At 33.9% G+C, this 20,450-nt stretch overlaps 1 long non-coding RNA gene across 1 annotated transcript; it reads left to right on the top strand.

The window, feature by feature from the left end:
- Positions 1 to 1,949: 1,949 nt before the first annotated feature.
- LOC138137250 (uncharacterized) lies at positions 1,950 to 18,220 on the top strand. The gene is made up of 4 exons (XR_011161657.1): positions 1,950 to 2,195; positions 16,176 to 16,248; positions 16,901 to 16,951; positions 17,041 to 18,220. It is a non-coding gene; the product is annotated as an uncharacterized lncRNA (long non-coding RNA).
- Positions 18,221 to 20,450: the final 2,230 nt, after the last annotated feature.

Below are 20,450 nucleotides of genomic sequence, written 5' to 3'. Positions count from 1 at the left end.
ATCTTTAAAATTACCTTGACGTTTCGTTTTGACAAGTTGTGACATTTATCAAAATCCGTTCACGCAGGAGAAAATTCTCAAATTCTGACAGTGTAACAAAAAAGCTGTCTTACAGACTTACCTTTTAAATTTCTGTTGAATTGTTTGTTAAAGTAATGAAGTCTAATTTTGGTATGACTAACAATTATTTGTTTGATTAATACCTATAAAATTATGATTTTCCGAAAAAATTTCAAAATCTAAAATATTGCTATCTATAGGAGAAAATAAGTTAGAGGGTAAAGTAGCAAAAACAACCATTACAGATCCTTGTAATGACATTATCTATAGAAAGGTTATTGTTCTTTTTTGCAATTTTTAACATAACACGTGCTAGTTATCTTCAAAAAGTATGAGTTTTATAATTATATGAAAGCAAACAAATACATAGGTCCTTTTTGTTAATATAAAAACTCGTCATTTGTTTCAAAATGTAGTGTTATTTAAAAAAAAAAAATCTTATATGAGGTTTCACGTGTCATCTCATACACTGTTGTTTTCAGAATAAAAATCTCAATCAGAATTACTAAAAAAAAGTATGTATCCGCATTTGAAAAAAATATTTTGACAGTTTAACCTTGAAGCACTTTGAGTTTTACGTGAATTTAGTACGCCATTTTGTAGCTTATTCACAACCATTTAATTTGGTGTATAGATAATTAAAATCCACCGATAAATAAGGGAGCTATGGATTTGTCTCTTTTTTTGGAGACGCCCTGTATACAGAGTGATTTACAAGGAATAATGAGCCCGGCGGAATAGCAATAGATTGCAACAAAAAGCCGGACATCGAAGCGATAAATGTCCGGGTTTTTCTCCTGATGAATTGCGGGTTGCATTTTCTATTCCGCCGGGCTCATTATTCCTCGTAAATCACCCTGCATTATACATAAATTTTATCTTTCTGCACTCCTTCTCCACATAAACTTTAACTATGTCAAATCTCACACTCCTCCGTCCACGCAATTTGCTTAAAAAGGGGTACAAAGATTTTCCTTCACGTATATAGATTATACATTTTGCAAAACTGAAACTTGTTATTTATTAAATGGTAATAGATAGGTTGATTTAAAACTTTCTAATTCAATGGGTCTTTTCCCTGCTGCTGTTCACTTGGGCGGTTTGTCAATTCCGTAATAAATCATTTGACATGTTAACATTTTTATAATGGCTCCTTAAACCCCTAAAATTTTATGAGCTCTTAGCTATTTTGGAGGACTATACCTACACGTCCGGTCCAAACACAACACAAAGATAACAGTTTTCATGGGAAAATCAACATTGCAAAATTTACTGGTTCGACAATTTGGGGAGTCCAGTTAAAATCACGGGATAATTGAATTAATGAATTGGATGTTAGCAGGTTTCAAATTGAGAGAACCACCAAATCAATATTCATTTGTGGCATATTTGTAATTAAAGGGCGAGAATTGCAAATTAGAAACAGAGCGCTTTATCGTAGAAAATAACTAGAATCGTTTGCAAAGTAGAAAAGGAGTCGGTACAAAACACAGGCAACAGGATAACGGTAAAGCCAGGTAGTCGTAGAAATCAGAGGTGTGTGTGAGAGAGCGAATGAAAATTACTAATTAATTAGAACTTTTTTGGGACTTTTAGGGAATCAACCCAATGTAGAACAATTATTAGAAGTAGCAGATCCACCGAATTTAGATGTACGGCATGGCAATTGCCTAATAGCATTTCAAGCCCAATTTAGGTTTCAAAATTATGTTAATTTGTGTCAATTTTAATTCTGTTTGTTTCGTTTTTAATTCTGTCTGTTTCTTGATGCTGATGTTTAATATTGTATAGGGTCAGTAATTTAGTGTTCTTTTTCAGAGTTTTAATTCAACAACAAACTATGTACACTCGGTCTGGTCTTAACAAAAGTCTAAATTTAAACATTTAAAATAATGGTGGAAAACGGAAACTGTAATTTCAAAAGTTCTAGAGATATCGAAAAGGTGTCGCAATCGGCGTAAAGTAGAATCGAGCTGATTGGTCACTTTGGTCAAGTAGGGGTTGCGAAAGTGTGGTGCGCCAGAAATGATAAAACCGAATGCTTTTGTGATTCGGCGTTTGATCTCCAAAATAGCCGGAGGTACGTTCGGTACCTCCAGCAGCCATTTTGTGACCACGTGCTTTACATTTACAAGGTAAATTATTTTTCTAATTCTGGTAATTAAATTGTAGTCGCGGTTTAATTATTCACACAACATTAGTTCATTATCGTGTTGAAATAAAGATTATGTTATTTTCTTTGAGCATTTGATGACCACGTGACTCTTTAGAATCTTGAATTAAATTCTTTATCGACAAGTATGTGATCATCTTGCATTTACCGAGTGTGGAAACGTGCTTTCGCTAAGCCGAATTACATATTATACCATCACTATAAAACATTTTCATTCATTATTTGTGTCCTTTGGCCTTGTTAGAACCTTTTTCCCTTTTATTTTCAACCACCGGAGTAGACCAGGGTAATCTATGAGATTCCAGGGCATCGCGTCGGTTTCAACTTAATTGGGGAAAGAAGTCAAATCTAAATCGAATCACAAAATTCGCAGCTCAAACTCGTATAATGTTGTTCGCGCCAGAAACTTCTATATTTGCACTGGCTTTATCATTTATTCATCAGTCAGATCTCAATTCGCGGGCCGCGATTCAAATCCACTTGAGTAAAATGTCCACCAACTTCTGTTATTAAATTCATTTATTTATTTCTACCATTTGTTGGGACCAAGCACCACCACACACGATTATTTGTTAAATAAAATTTAAGTGAAGTGTATTCAATAGTTTTAATTTAATTTTTGAAAACCTTCCGAAGGTACGGCCTCTCGTTAGAAGCTAATTAAGCTAATTGATAAACAAAACACAACGTAGGATCCATAAATAATTCTTTTCTCGTTATTTTTGTTTCGTATTTTTTCCGCAAAAATTCATCCGAAGGAATGCGACAACCAATAATACACCAAATAAGGGAGGAAGTCGAAACGTGTCAATACCAACTGAATTTAGCCCCATATTTAAGGAATTTCTGAAAATAATTTTCTTTTATTGGTAAGAATTAAAAAACAACAATTAATTGTTACTTTTTATACAATAAATAAACAGTTGACGCATAACGCAGTTAATTTCAATAGCATTAATAATTTCCATGATTAATATATACTGGCAGACACAATATTCGGACACCCAATAAACCTAAACCAAGTACCTACTATTATGTTAACAATAAGTAGTAACCACAGCCATAAATCACTAAATTGTCCCTGGAATTTCACAATACGGTCTATCGTAAGAAATTCTTATAAGTGTGTTGGCAATCTCCCATTGATTTACAATCAACCGACCCTTCCTATTGTGAGACTAATTATGGGCTCTTGGCGGGCATGGGTCACTTGCGCGCCGCGGTCAGAAAAATCTATCGGTGGGCTTAATCCTACAGGACAGTTGCGCGCCAAGTAGTAATAGGCTTTTGGTCAGTAGCGCGCGGCGGTCAGTTTACCTGCGAATCGCACCTAGATAACAGATTTATATAAAACACTGAAATGTTAGGGGAAATATTTATATTATTTCTTGCTATATTGGTAACAAACACTTTTTACAAAATCAAATCGGTAGATAGCATTATTCTTACATGTAGAACTTAATTAAATTGGTTACATATTTGTAACGCTTCCTATACATATTTCGAATTTTATTTATTGTATTTGTCCACCCCCTGAAGATTTTCTCAAATTTCAGAATTCCACAAAACAACCCGACTTTACCTACAGATTTTACTAAGAATAGCAAAATGAAAAGAAACATGTGCAATGCAAAGGGCAATAAGTAGTCCTACCTGTTAACGGTATAGTACCGAGTATTCCAACTTTAAAAAACGATGCTTGGCCATGACAATCTGACAGATTTCATCCTGTATATCTGAATAAAAGTTTGGTTAGGAATTTTGAAAACTTTGAAGTCACAGTGTTGCCATACTTATCTTCTGGTTTTTTGCGAATCGATTGAAACTGTATTAAAAGAAACTAGAGGTCGCCCAGCGGTCGAAGTTCGACAGCTTTCCTTAAATTTTTAAGTTTGAACGTTACTGAGGTTTTTTTTTTATCAAAGAGTATACATATAGGCTTTGCCATTTCTATTGAAACACCACCTGTTGATTGACAGTTTGGCAACGCTGCAAATATGTTTAGTAATTTTTTGACTATTATTGCCAATCTTGATTTTTGTTGAATGTCATGTCATATTTGACTCAACGCGTCTTTCATTCAATTATAACCCAATAATTATCAAGAATTTATTGTTTTTTCGCGAAAATAGAGCAAAATAGAAAAAAAAACACTCCTTATGGGTGCTGACATAAAGAGAACTCTTATTAAATTATATGATAAACTGCATTTAAGTTAGCCAATGTGGTCAGTCGAAAAAATGTGTTGAAATTTCAGAAATCTTTTCCGTAAGTTAAAAAAGGTGTTTTTCTATCATTCTAAAAAGCGTCAGCGTCTTCAGCTTAGAACGTATTTACATTTGCTAACAATGCTAACATTTAGGTATAACATCAAAATTAAATCCCGCACTTTTTATCACACGCCACTTGGCACATGCGCCTTGCGGGGACACCTTAAATGATTGTTCTAAATTGGAATTAATTGTAACTTTGATTTTCATCTCTTCAGCTAAACTTTAAGTGCCGTTTTATTTATTATTAATTATTATAACTCATTTAACTTTAACAGCAGAAATGTGAGGTTACGTGTTAGTTTCGTCGATCCTCTGTGGTTTCAGTATAAGAAATATTCAATAAAAAAAAAGCATTTCAGCAAGTGTAGTTTATTAAAATACTTAATACATATAAGTACATTGAAATAAACCAAAATTAATTATTTTTTTACTTAAACTTTTCCCCAATTCATTCAATTATGAGTTCCTCAAACTCCAGATTTTTTTTAATCCTTACAATCTTATCCCACATTGCCTATATACCCCCATTATACCAATTTCTTTTTCCAGATAGGTATCTGATATTACCGTCTACAGAATTATCCAATCACACCTGAGTGGCGAAATTCTTCAAAATTCCAAACCTGGCGTCAATCCTTTGATTTTGTAATTTCCTTGTTCATTGATTAAAATTCTTCGAGTTTCCCTTGGGTTTTACCTTCCACGTTCCAGTAGGAACACTAACCACGACAGATAACCACGCTAAAAACCACTCACTCACATTTGTAGTGGTAGGTCTCGCAGGCGTAAAATTTTTAGAGTTCCATTGACATTTATATTAAATTAATTAAGAATGCACGATGCGTCGACGAGATAAATAATTGCTAAATATGTAGTTAGATCATTGATTTATCAATTTATCATACTTATTTTGACAGTGATTTGCTTTGACGTTTTAGGAACTAGAAAATGTCAAAATTTCAAATTTCTCACTAAAAGCCGTTTTACAACCAACCAAACCTGTTACACATTGCTAAATTTTAGAAAAAATCCAACAGGTGGTGTTTCAATAGAAATGGCAGAACCTATACCTCTATAATTATCGCATATAATTTTTTTGAATTTTGTTCTATTACGTCAGCTGCGAGCGTTTACAAATACGTCATTATGAACTAATTTTCGAGTTATTTGAAAAATACGAACGATAGGAAAAATGAGGTATAGTTTGGCTATGCCATATTTAAAAAACAATAACGCGTTTTTTGACATTTCCTTAGGTTTTTTATTGCTATACTGGCCAGGTTTCGCCAAGGCTACATAGTTATTTGCCTATCTTTTTCAAATTACTTATATAAAATTGAAATAAAAAAATTAATACAAAAAATGAAAAATAAAATAAAGAACACGTGTTTCGTATTTTTTATACCTATATTTTTTATTGAAACAAAAAAACCTGCCGGTTAAAAAATAAAATGTTGTCCATTGAACTTAAAATAAAATTTTATCATTTGCTAAATGCCCTTGGCCGTTATATTCGGAAATATAAAATCTCAAACCATTGGATGATCGAACTCTACTTGTTGCGACGTACAATTGAAAACTGGCTGCCTCAATAAAATTGCAGTTTTTTCGAATGTTTGTTTTTAAGGCTTATTTATTGTCCTCGCAAATGCAGCTATAATTGGAAATTGACTTTTTTGAAAATTAAATAGTAAAATAGTACCTGAATATGTTAAATTTATACGTGGAATCAAAATTCTCTTATTGCGTTCGGTTCCAGTTAAAACTTCGCAATCAATAGCATTGCGATGCATAAGCTTGATGTGTATTCTTGTTCCATAGACTAATGCTTCCTTTGTATTTAAATTTCTGATCAGTAAAACGTCCAATTAACTTTCAATACTAACTTATGTGGTGGCAAACTAATAGTCAAAGAATTTTGTATTTCAATCCGAAGAGTTTTTTTTTTTATTAATAATTTAAATAAACTCCCTCTTGGAGTGGATTTCATTACGGGGGGGATTAAATCATCCACTCCGCATTCGCTCCAAATTTACTCCGCATTTACTCCGATAATTTTTTACAGTGTATGAACGTAAACAATGAATGTTTTGATATTTGTAACACACACCCCGAAAAAGAAGATGAGTCCATAACTCCTTTATTTATCGGAGGATTTTAATTATTTATACACCAAATTAAATCGCTCTAAATAGGCTACAAAAGCTCTAATAAATTTACATATAGGTACTGTTGGGAGCACGGAATTTCGCACACCAATTTGTTTGTCATTAAAAAAAACTATTTAGTCTAAGCTTTATTGTCATTATAATCAATCATGACATATGTGATCATGACTGACTTTTCACCTAAACTGTTACATTTTAATAAAATTATGTCAGTGAAATGTCCAATGTGTGCGAAATTCCGTGCTCGCCACTGTACAAGGGCTTCAGGGCTACACTGTCAAAATATTTTTTTCTTATATGAGGTGACACATGTCATACATTGTTGTTTTCAGAATAAAAGTCTCTATCAGAATTACTAAAAAAAAGTATGTGTCCGTATTTGAAAAAAATATTTTGACAGTTTAGTCTTGAAGCCCTTGGAGCTATACGTGAATTTATTAAGCCGTTTTGTAGCCTATTAACAACCATTTAATTTGGTGTATAGATAATTAAAATCATCCCATAAATAAGGGAGCTATGGATTTGTCTCTTTTTGTGGGGACGCCCTGTATATTATACATAAATTTTATCTTTCTGCACTCCTTCTCCACATAAACTTTAACTATGCCAAATCTCACACTCCTCCGTGCCCGCAATTTGCTTAAAAAGGGGTACAAAGGTTTTCCTTCACGTATTAATACAGGGTGGTCCCGATATAACCTGCCACAAGAAATCCGGTAATAGGTGACGATGAGTAGAACTCATACACAAAAAATGTTTCTAATAAAAGTCTTTTCGTTTTCGAGATAAAAATAATTGAAAATTTGGTCAAAATTTGCTGTACGCTAATGAGTTAATCGGTTTTAAAAAGGTAATTCTGGTTACTTGGCTGCAATTTCTTTAGCAACGGTACCTGTAACACCTATGACATTTGTCAAGTTTAATTTTAAATTTGCGAATCCTTCAAAAAGTTATGAAATTCACAAAACAAGAATACGCCGATTTGCATTTACTCTATGGCGAAACACGTGGTAATTCAAGACCGGCAAGGCGACCATACGGCGAGCGTTATCCTAAAGGAGTCCTTCCGTCATTTATGTGAGGTTGGTTCTGACTGATTCCAATACGATGGCGTCCCCGATCCTCTATTTAACCCCTCTGGATTTTAATTTTTGGGGCCACACGAAAGATTTGGTATACGAAGTTGAAATAAATACAAAAGGCCAACTCCAGAAACGCGTAACAGGCGCCGCGAACCAGATTCGTAAAAACCCAGAAATGCTGAATTCTGTTTATGAAAATTGGTACCAACGGAAGGTACACAGAACATTTATTATAAAATAATTTTGTTAGTCTAGTTTACCTTTCATTAGTTAGTAGATATTCTCAGTTAGAGTTGAAAGTACGAATATGTAAAGTGTAAATAAATTTATTCAATACATTATTTTGGCTATTTAACCACAATTAAGACGATACTCTTATTATAAAGTTCTTCCACAATTTTGCACACACTACCTCTACATTTATTTACACGTTGAGGAACACCACTTTATTTATTACTTACTCATTCATCTCAGTCAACAAAATCAGCTTTTGTACCTAAATAAGCTGGTGAATTAACGCACACAGTGTACAGCGTTTTCAATAAATGTCATTAATTTGATTTAGTTTGTCAGATTTATCATAAACGATTCAGGTACCTATGTTGCTTAGATACTGTCATCCTTACAAACACCAACAATTAATTCCTGAGTAGGTACATATTTTTGTGGTCAGCAGCGTCGAATGCGTGTGGATAGGGGTTAATTTATCCGCATTATTTTGGACCTAATGAAAAGGGGTTTTTTGGACTTGTTAGATCCTTCTAATGACCCAGAATTTTTTTGGCAGGTTATATCGGGACCACCCTGTATATAGATTAACAAAGAACCAAGCATTTTTTATTAAAAATAGCAACTGAAAAAAAAAGACAAATCAAAAAATCAAGAAATACACCTCTGGTGGATGCTTAAAAAGGGGTACAAAGGTTTTCCTTCACGTATTAATATATAGATTAACAAAGAACCAAGCATTTTTTATTAAAAATAGCAACTGAAAAAAAAGACAAATCAAAAAATCAAGAAGTACACCTCTGGTGGATGCTTTAGTCGTTGAATGAGTTTCAAGAACGCTTTCTTTAGTTTAACAAGCAGAAAACGGATAAGTTCTTTTCCAATATGAAATCACTTTTTTTAAAAGACATCTAAACTTTAACTTCCTCCATTATTTCATCTTCATCATTAGGTTCCGAATCATCTTCTACTGTAGCTGTAGCTTCAACTGTAGCTTTGAAATTTTGACGTGTTTTTGTTCACCAAGAATTTTTCAATTACATATTAACAATTTTGTTTTAATCCCATTGATTTTAATATTCTGTATAAAGTAGTTCGACCCCCTGTAAATTCTGATAAATTCTTCACTGTTTCTAGTAGAGTGTCAAAGTAAAAAACTCGTTTTCGCTGTTTAGCCCACGAATAATTTCGGTCAGATCTCTTAAAAAAAATCATTCCACTTTTCTGGTTTTCTCTATAACAGATCTTCCCATCTATAAATACAGTTTAGGATTTAATCGAATACAAATTCATTGTTCTCACATTAAAGATCTCCATCAATTATTATTTATTAATCACATCGTTAGGTACTTACTTAGATCGGGCCTACCTCATTTAAAATGTGTGTAGCACTTCGACACACTACGTTGTCTCGAAAGACACAACTGTTGGCATTATGCACTTGTAGCAAACCCTTTAAATTATTACGGTTGGCTTAAAAAAAAACGGGAACTGTCAGAAAAAGTTCTGTCAGATTTTATTAAATTTTATACTTAGTTTGAAATGGTCTTTTAGAATTTAGGTTAAAAAACTACAATTATGTGTCAAAAATGTCTGTTATGCAAATACAAATACTACTGTCAAACAGACACAAATTGACATAAATTGACAAATTCAATTTCCAATTCACATTAGGTCAAATTTCATTTCCCGTTTTTTTTAAGCCAACTGTACTTTGTGTTGTCTAATTTAAAATACATTAGAAAAATGTCAAAATGACATTTATTGATAACTTTTTGTTTTAGAATCATCTCGCAACATAGCAAATTTAGTGAAAAAAGGTTCACAACCAAAATGAAATGAAATATAACCACTACTTTCCTCAGTACTGCCAATTTAACAAAATTGAAGCATGGCAACCTATTGTTTTTTTAAAGATGGAATAGATTATATAAATTATTGAAGCAAAATAGTGGATTGGCAACACTGATGCAGTTGGTAGTGCAAATTTTCTCGTGCATCATCTGTCAATCATTTCTATCTAAGTTAGGTTAAGTCACGAAGTACAGTTAATTTCAAAATTATAGAGTACACCTAATTTTCTACAGTGTAAAATGGACTTATATTTCTTGCCAATGATCAATGTCAATTTTGACAAACGAAATGCCTAATCTAACCGAAGACGTGAAAGTGTACATTCTTCCCATAATAAAAGAAGGGTGGTCGATCCAGAGGGTAGCCTAGTATTATAACATCGCGAAGAGCACCCTTCAGGGGATGAAAAAGACAATATTATGGTCTTTTAAAATATCAGCGAAATTTTATGTTGTCAAACTTATCTAACCTATATAAAAAATATGACTGTCAAATTTCAAAAGGCATCTTTACATGGGGAAAAAACTGTAATAAATCGACTTCTTGATTTTTGAGGTGTACTCTATAATTTTGAAATTAACTGTACATTGGTGTTGGAAAAAAATAGATTTTTTTGCTTTGTTTCAATTTTGAAAATTTCGTGTGTCATGCCAACGATGTTGCCAACTAAAGAGAGAATTCTCTACTACGAACTGAAATTCAGAAACTAACTGATAAATTATCCCAGAAGGAATTGCTGCAGAATAAATCTCAAGATTTACCCCTATCCAACGTATTATCTTATGCTGACACTATTAAGCGATGTGCATCTGTGGTTGTCATGCCAAAAGAATCTTCTCAAGCAGTCTCTAAAACCAAATCTGACATCATTAACAAAATTGATCCTTCTAAATCAAATGTTGATATATCGGGTGTACGTTCAACGAAAAATGGCGGTCTTATTCTGAAATGCCATGATCCTTCCGAGTTCAAAAAATTTGCTTTGGATAATAAATTAGTGGACTCGTACGAAATTAAAGACTTAAAAACCATTTCGCCTAGATTACGCATTTCAGGGGTTTCTAGTGATTTAGGAAAAGAACATATTATATCATTTTTGGTAAAGCAGAATAGCTCTGTATTTAGTAATCCTTCTCAGCTGAAAATCCTTAAATAGTTTCCCACTAAGAAGAAACCTGATGTTTTTCAGTTCATCTTGCAAGTTGACGTCAATACTTATATTAAAGCTTTAAATTCGAAACACTGTTTGATTGGATTAGACAACTGTTATATATTTGATGCTATTGATGTAATTCGCTGTTATCGCTGCAACGGCTAACATCACTCTCATACTTTTTGCAAACGTAATCTAAGTTGTCCTAGATGTGGTGAATCCCATGAGGTAAAGGAATGCAAATCTACTGTTTTAAGATGCATAAACTGTGTATCCCTCAATTCAAAGACCAATCTGACTGGTGTAAACGCTGCTCATGCATGTTGGGACACTAACGAATGTCAGTATTATTTAAATCTAATAGCTAATATAAAGAAAGATTTATTTGGTGATGTTACTTTACCTTCATAGCAACTAAATTCGGATTCACTATTATATCAAGAGGCAGTTATTATTGAATCGTTGTCTTTGTTTGTTGATAGTAATATCACCCTAACTGGAGGTGACCGTCTGATAAGTCCTTTAGACCTTGGCTCCTCTGTTGCGTCTGCCTCCAATAGTGTACGTAAGCCTGAGCAGATCTCATTATTGGTTCAGTACTTAAATGCCGGTGGTATGAATACTAAGATATCTGATTTTTTTGAATCATCTGGTGGTTCTCACAGTGACGTCATTCCCGTGTCCGAGACTTGGCTATCTGATAATGTTTCATCCTTGGAAATTGCTGATAATAGCATTTACGACATCTACAGAAAGGACAGAAACTTTACTGATCTTGGCCTCGTGCGTGGTGGTGGCGTTTTGCTGCTAATTCACAAATCTTATCGGGTCTTTCAATTGAATCTTGACCATATTATTGCCCATTTGCCTATTATTGATATAATAGGTTGTAAAGTTGTATTGAATTCCCAATCTTTTGTGTTCGTTTTTGTTATTTATATACCACCTCAAACCTCTGTTGATGACTTTGCCACCCTGATGGAGTTTTTGGAGGTCTTGGATTACTTGTATGAACACGATGTACTGTTTATAGGTGATTTTAATGTGCCTAATTATATCAATAATAATGGTTGCAGAATAGACTCTAAAAACGAACTTTTACTAAATTTTTGTAGTATTTTAAATCTTAAACAATTCAATTATATTACGAATTGTGATAATCGTTGTTTAGATCTAATACTATCAAGTTTTGATTGCAGTGTTATGCTCGATTCCGCTCCCCTGTTAATTGGAAGTGCGCTTCATCCTCCTTTATTTTGTATTTGTTCTCTGAAGTCGCCTTGTCGCAAGTTTTTCAAAAGTTCCAAAAGTTGCCGCGGGGAAGAACGATTTAATTTCCGTAAAGCTAACCTGTTGGGTATCTACGATTGTATTGCGAATTGTGACTGGAGTTTTCTGCATGCTGTGAACGATGTGAATGTGGCAGTCGGTTTATTTTATGAAAAGTTATATGATATGTTTCGGCAGTTTGTACCGCTGAACAGAGCGAATTCTTCACATTATCCGGTCTGGTATACAACCGACATTATTAGGAAATTAAAACACAAGTTTAAGGTTTTTAAAAGATACTAAAAAACTAAGTCACGCTCTACATTAATTGAATTTAGGACCTTGAGACGTGATCTTAAGATCAGCATTAATGCAGCATACCATGAGTACATTTCTACGATTGAACAGCAACTAACTCACGACCCTCGTTGTTTTTGGTCATTTGTGAACCATAAAAGGAAATCTAGTACTATTCCTTCAGTTATGCAATTAGATGAGGTCGAGTACTCCACCCTGCATACTATCGCTAACGCCTTTCTATCCTACTTCGAAAAGAATTTTTCGTCACCATCAATGACGGATTTTCAGTTTAATAATCCTTGTAACAACAATTATATTCATTTGCCAAGTATTTCTACTGATGATATCCTAAGGCATCTTTTAAAACTGAAGCCGTCTTCTGCCAGCGGTGATGATGCCCTTCCTGGTTTTATCCTTAAGGATTGTGCTCAAATACTGGTTACGCCTTTGCATTTTTTATACAATTTAATTTTAACAACCTCAGTTTATCCTTGCTTATGGAAGGTTGGTAAGATATGTCCTATATTCAAGTCGGGTAAGAAGAATATTATCTCAAATTATAGACCTGTCACCATTCTACCGCATATTTCCAAGGTATTTGAGTCTATTATTTACTCTTATATATATACTAAAGTACAAAATGTTATCTCTGAACATCAGCATGGATTTTTTAGGGGTAGGTGTACGTCCACCAATTTATCTTGCATCTCGCATTTCATTTCAGCTGCGTTGGATAAAAATACTCAGGTTGATGTCATCTACACCGACTTTTCAAAAGCATTTGATCGCATTGATCATAATATCTTATTAAATAAACTCAGACACTTCGGGTTCTGTGACTCTCTTTTAAATAGTGTTGTGAGGTCCGGTAATTGACTTAGTCAATGACCCATTTGACCGGTCAATAATTGTCAATGACTTGACGTATTTGACCAGTCATTTTTAAAATTTAAATTTCTCGCTTATAATGTTGAAGATATGATGACTGTTTGACTGATGAGATGAGGTTATGTTGGGTTGTCTGATTTCATTTACGTAGTTGCTGTCAATGAAGAAATCGATTATGACAATAAATAAGTAAATTATGACAATGAAACATCTAAAACTTTAATAAAGATCATTGTGGAAAACGATTAAGCTTTTTATCTATTAGGAAAAAGTGGTTTTTGTTTTTCAATCATTTTTGTGTCTTCTTAACATGATATACAATATATTATTTTATTTCATAAAATACTTACCTACTAAAGAAAAAACAAAGTATAACTTCAAACAATTTAAACTTAACCTCACTTATACAATTTTAGAACAATAATTTATCGATCAATAAATCTTATAAAAAATGGAATTAAGAACCATTATTTGGTATTAAAATAATCCTTGACATTGAAAGAATCATTTTGTGATGTTTAACTAGTTCCTACTTTTTGACCAATAATGACTGGTAATTGACCGATCAAGGACCGGTCAACTTTGACCAAAAATAAATGACCGGTCATTTATCCATCACTACTTTTAAATCTATTCGAGTCTTATTTATCGGATCGTTTTTGTTACGTAAATGTTTTAGGTTTCTATTCTGCTCGGCTAGTTGTAAATTCAGGTGTTCCCCAAGGGTCTAATTTAGGTCCCTTGCTTTTCCTTTTGTTTATTAACGATATGTTTAGTTTAAATGTGCTTTTGTTTGCTGATGATGTTAAGCTGTATTCTACTATTAGAGATATTTCTGACTGTATGCGTTTGCAATCAAATGTTGATGTGCTTTATGGTTGGTGTCGCAGTAATGGTCTCCCCTTGAATCGTGACAAATGTTACATTCTCTCGTAAGACCAAGCCGCTTATGTTCGATTATAGAATTGGGAATGCTTCATTGACTAGGTGTTTCACTTTCAAGGATTTAGGCGTTACATTTGACGCTCAATTCACCTTCAACGAACATGTTGATATTATTGTGGCATCATCAGTCAAAACTTTAGGTTTCATCTTTCGATCGTGCAAACGATTCAGGTCTGAGAGTTGCTTAAGGGCACTTTATTTTACCTTGGTGAGATCTAAATTGGAGTACTGTTCAATTGTATGGTCGCCGATCTATCGAAGAGGTGTTGATGCTTTGCAGTCGGTTCAGAGGAAGTTTGCCAAGTATCTTCGGTTCAAGTTAATTGCTGAATTTCCTCCAAGAGGTACTCCTAATTCTGTTCTTTATGATATGGCAAATCTGCGTTCTCTCAATATGAGACGTAATGATAGTTTTCTGATATTTTTATATAAGATCATACACGGCATTATTAATTCTCCCTTCTTGTTATCCCAAATTTATTTCAATGTGCCTCGGGCAAATCTTAGATCTGATCGTTTTTTTTATGTTCCGCGAGCAGTTACTAATATACTGCATCGTTCCCCTCTTTATACTGCCTGCACATTATTCAATAGCAACTGTAGTGAGTGCGATATTTTTGTGATTAGTCTTGGACAATTTAAGAGATTGATTACCTGCATTTCAGAGGTTTAATTGAGCGTCTCCTGTAACGGGTACACAGTCGCTTTTTGAGCTGTTGCATTGTATAACGCTGTTTACTGTTGGTTTTTGTTTGGGTGTACGTACGCCAATATGTTGATTAAGGTATCAAGTTTGCCAATATAATTTATGAAAAATGTTCCCAACTTAAGAAAAAAGTCACAATCATTTAAAATCACCCGGTACCTTGCGCAGGTAAAATTTGAAATATATCCTTCATGCAGTAACATTTTTACCCTGCAGTTATGCTCTAATTAATATATTCTAGTGCATTTTGTAGTGTTGGGTTAATTTAATACAATTTAAAATCTCCCAACCTCTCGCTGGACGAAATATAACAGATCATTCTCAAAATAGATGAATAAATCAATTTAAGATATTAAAATTCCGTGATGATTTTAAACCAATTTTTTCAAAAAAAGGAATTCACACGACTTAAAAAGTCTGAAAACTACTAAAAAAAAAGGGGCTAATATTAGAGACATTAACAGCATAGTAAGCCATCAACCCCTCTGATCGAATTGAGAGTGCACATGTAATTATGTGCTCATGATATAAAACAATAAAATTAAAATCCTCTATCCCTTCTACGGGGTGATCAAGAAGGACTGTTTAAGTTGGTAATGCTGAGTTTTATTTTTAAATGGTACAACTGGAGTAACTTCCGGTTGTTGGCGGCTTCACACTGATAGCCGCATCAGTGACAAGTCAAATTTGAAATTTCAAATTAAATTAAACATGCTGGTGAATCGTCCGAGAGAAGAGTTAATTTATTTAGAGTTTATTATTTAGAGCAAACTGGAGAGCACTTCGAGAATTTCCTTTAGTTAATTTTTAAATTATTATTCCGAATTCCAACTTTGTTTTATTTTTACCGTTAATTTTTACTCTCATAACCTACCATTTTGTCGTTATAAAATGCTACGTTAGATATCTGTCAAATAAACCCACAAAACATATCCGGTTGCAGTGTTGTAAATAGCCGAATAAAACTTAAAAAGTCCTTCTTGATCACCCGGTATTTCTCGAAATTATTTGTATTTTAATACTGATAATCAACATGATTTTACACACTAATATACTACTATGATCTGTGTTTGCAGCTTGATGTCTTCACCTGATCGTAAACGGCAGAAGCTGGCAGACGACGCAAATTCAGTTGCCAAGATGTTGAACGTAAGTTTACATTTATTCCAATTTTTTACGTATTTACGTATATTATTCTCCAGTGCAAGGTAATTAACTTTTTCTCCCTACCGGTTAGAAATGTAGGCTGTGGATACTTCATTTGAGGTGAGAAAATTCAACTTTCTCGCTAAGGTAAGAAAGTTAATCATGAAATGTTTATGGTAAAACTGTACCAAAATACAAATGTCAAAAGTGTCAAAAGTGAAATAAGTTATTGATAAATGAAAGCCAATTCAATGAAGTAAGTTGGTAGGTCAATCATATAATCTGGAAAATAAACAGATAAGCTAGGTAGGTAGATTACTTTACCCTGTTTATATCAAATTTTCGAACAAACCTCAAATCTTCAAATGCGATGACAAGTTAATTAAGTTAAGTTAACACATAACACAGCCTACTATTCAATTCTCAAAATTTTCGTTTTAATCACGAATATAACCATCTTTTTTGACTTTTTTCAACAAAGTTGTGCCGGTAGGGAAAAAAATTGTATTCAAACCTTGTTAAGAAAGTGTCCTTGCAGACCTTAGGCACTTACAAACCTCGTCTACGACTCGGTTTATAATCTTTGCCTGCGGTCTGCAAGAAACCACTTTCTTACCTTGGTTTGAAATATACTATTGTTTGTTTTCACATGCAGGTTGAAACTCAGACTGACAATGAAACAACCACAGTATCACCTTCCAACCAGGTAACTTTATGTATCAACATAAAATTTTCAATTCTGCTCCTCAATGGCTTGTGCTAATTGGTAACTGTAATGGTTCTTCTCTTTCACAGCGATGTATCATCAACGTACGCGCTCAGAGCTTTGAAGATGTTGCCAGCTCGGACGGATTTGTGGATAGAACAATGCTCATAGAGGAATTACTACAACGAGAGCCAATCTACGCCATGATGTTTGCACCATCAAAATTTGGCAAAACTATAAACCTTCGTATGTTTCGTTTATTCTGCGACATTGAAGATAAAAATACAAAGACAAAAGAAGATGTTACAAAGGACCCAACAATGCAGGAACTACGATCAAATCCCTCAAAGAACATGAAAGCATTTCTTATGCAGTTTGAGGACACACAATATGAGGAATGTTTGATCTCGAAACGAGAAAAATTTGTCATCCAACATTTTGGGCGTCATCCAGTGGTTTCCCTCAATTTCAAGGACTGTAGAGCCGAAAATAAATCAGAAGCAATATTTGATTGTGCAAAGCAAGTGAACGATGGTTATTTGGAAAACGATTATCTTAAAAATAATTAAGTATAATATCTATTTTTATATTTATGAAATGTTAAGTATTTATTTTATTTTTTTACTAAAATTAAAAGTAATTCTCCAGGGGTAATGAGTGTTCTTGAAGAAGGGTTGTTTGCATACAGGGTGGTCCCGATATAACCTGCCAAAAAAATTCTGGGTCACTAGAAGGATCTAACAAGTCCAAAAAACCCCTTTTCATTAGGTCCAAAATAATGAGGATAAATTAACCCCTATCCACACGCATTCGACGCTGCTGACCACAAAAATATGTACCCACTCAGGAATTAATTGTTGGTGTTTGTAAGGATGACAGTATCTAAGCAACATAGGTACCTGAATCGTTTGTGATAAATCTGACAAACTAAATCAAATTAATGACATTTATTGAAAACGCTGTACACTGTGTGCGTTAATTCACCAGCTTATTTAGGTACAAAAGCTGATTTTGTTGACTGAGATGAATGAGTAAGTAATAAATAAAGTGGTGTTCCTCAACGTGTAAATAAATGTAGAGGTAGTGTGTGCAAAATTGTGGAAGAACTGTATAATAAGAGTATCGTCTTAATTGTGGTTAAATAGCCAAAATAATGTATTGAATAAATTTATTTACACTTTACATATTCGTACTTTCAACTCTAACTGAGAATATCTACTAACTAATGAAAGGTAAACTAGACTAACAAAATTATTTTATAATAAATGTTCTGTGTACCTTCCGTTGGTACAGTCGATGGACAAATAAAACTGGGACAAAAATGACAATCACATAAGTCAAAATTTACAAATTTGCATCGTTTAATTACGGCTTTATCACAAATAGGTTAACTTTGGTATGACATGTTATATAGACACTGACAAATATATTGACAATTCAATGGTCTGATTTACATAGATTAAATTTTAAGTGTCCCAGTTTTATTTGTCCACCGACCGTACCAATTTTCATAAACAGAATTCAGCATTTCTGGGTTTTTACGAATCTGGTTCGCGGCGTCTGTTACGCGTTTCTGGAGTTGGCCTTTTGTATTTATTTCAACTTCGTATACCAAATCTTTCGTGTGGCCCCAAAAATTAAAATCCAGAGGGGTTAAATAGAGGATCGGGGACGCCATCGTATTGGAATCAGTCAGAACCAACCTCACATAAATGCAGATGTAGCTCCACAAAAGTACAACGGGACGGAAGGACTCCTTCAGGATAACGCTCGCCGTATGGTCGCCTTGCCGGTCTTGAATTACCACGTGTTTCGCCATAGAGTAAATGCAAATCGGCGTATTCTTGTTTTGTGAATTTCATAACTTTTTGAAGGATTCGCAAATTTAAAATTAAACTTAACAAATGTCATAGGTGTTACAGGTACCGTTGCTAAAGAAATTGCAGCCAAGTAACCAGAATTACCTTTTTAAAACCGATTAACTCATTAGCGTACAGTAAATTTTGACCAAATTTTCAATTATTTTTATCTCGAAAACGAAAAGACTTTTATTAGAAACATTTTTTGTGTATGAGTTCTACTCATCGTCACCTATTACAGGATTTCTTGTGGCAGGTTATATCGGGACCACCCTGTAGATTACAACGGGCCTTCAAATAAATTTATATTTAGAGCAACCTATGGAAATTCAATTGTTTGCAACATTTTTCCAGCGTAGAAAATGACACAAGAAACGCCTGACATTTTAACGAAATAAAATTAGGTTAGAAAATATTTTTAATTTTTGTAGTGCATTCTCCCTATTCTCCCTTCACGGAATATGACAATATGAAATTGGGAAAAAGCTTACTATGCATACTATGCAACTCCGGAGAATAATTGGTTACCTACAAAAATTACTTTACACTGTTAAAAGAATTAGAATGTCTCTTACGCCTACTCTAAATATATATTTATTTGAAGGCCCGATACCTGCAGACAGGTAAACAATTTTCTGACGGCAGTTTGGGTATGGGAGTAACTATCCCTTTGACCGCGACGGCAATATGGGTGTGCCCCAATTTGTAATTGAGAAATGTATAATAGCAAACAATTACTGAAATGTGTGACCCATAATGGACCAGTCACATGTCCGGGCTCAGTTTTTTGTTCGGGGCTCTAAGGGTGGGTTCGGTGTGGGCGCCCGGCAACTAAATAATTTAAGGAGCTACTGGTGGCCTTGCTCAGTTGCCGGAACAAGGGCCACGAGTTCTCGACACAATTAAAAAGACAAATTTGAATTGAAAATCAAGTGAAACTCTTTAATAAAGAAATAACAAAGAATTATTATAAATGTCAAGTTAGAAAATTTAAGAAAATCGTCATTGATTCAAGGTAATGAATGAATAATACAAATGAAAGTAATTCGTAAGAAAAGCTTTTCTCTCACAGGCGATAAGTAAAATTGACGATTGAAAATAATAGTGAGTGTGATCATTGAGTTCGATGAGCAAATTATTATTATTATTATTATTTGGATAATTTGACCAACAGGATGTCCCAATTACAGGTCAACCAAGTAAAAGACAATGCAAAAACAAAAAAAAAAAAGAAACAAAACTATCAAACCACCAAACAGTCATAAAGAATTAGCAGAACTATTCCAACCCATACCAAGCAACTAGCATCCTATTGCAGGTCTCTAATGAGAGGGTTGAAATTGCACCTCTTAATAGCACCGATGCCACAACAAAATATGTCAACCATACCCTCAATGTTCTGATAATTGATCATCATCCGGATGACCGGCGGCGACGCGGCGACGAGAGTCCACTATTTGTATGTCTAGTTGGGAGAAAGAAAGTGTTTTTCGTGCGACAAGCTGGACGATTTACCTTAAAAGTAACTTGCGACCACAAATCTGAACAGTCAACAAGGCCTTGGATCAATTTGAACAGGAAAACCACTGAATGCTCAGCACGAAATTAATGTGATAAAATCGTGTCATGAACCAACGGAC

The sequence above is a fragment of the Tenebrio molitor genome, chromosome 8, assembly GCF_963966145.1.
Source record: "Tenebrio molitor chromosome 8, icTenMoli1.1, whole genome shotgun sequence".
Classification (NCBI taxonomy): Eukaryota; Metazoa; Arthropoda; class Insecta; order Coleoptera; family Tenebrionidae; genus Tenebrio; species Tenebrio molitor.
The sequence above is the reverse complement of the archived record's forward strand: the minus strand, read 5'-3'. Positions and strand labels throughout refer to the sequence as shown.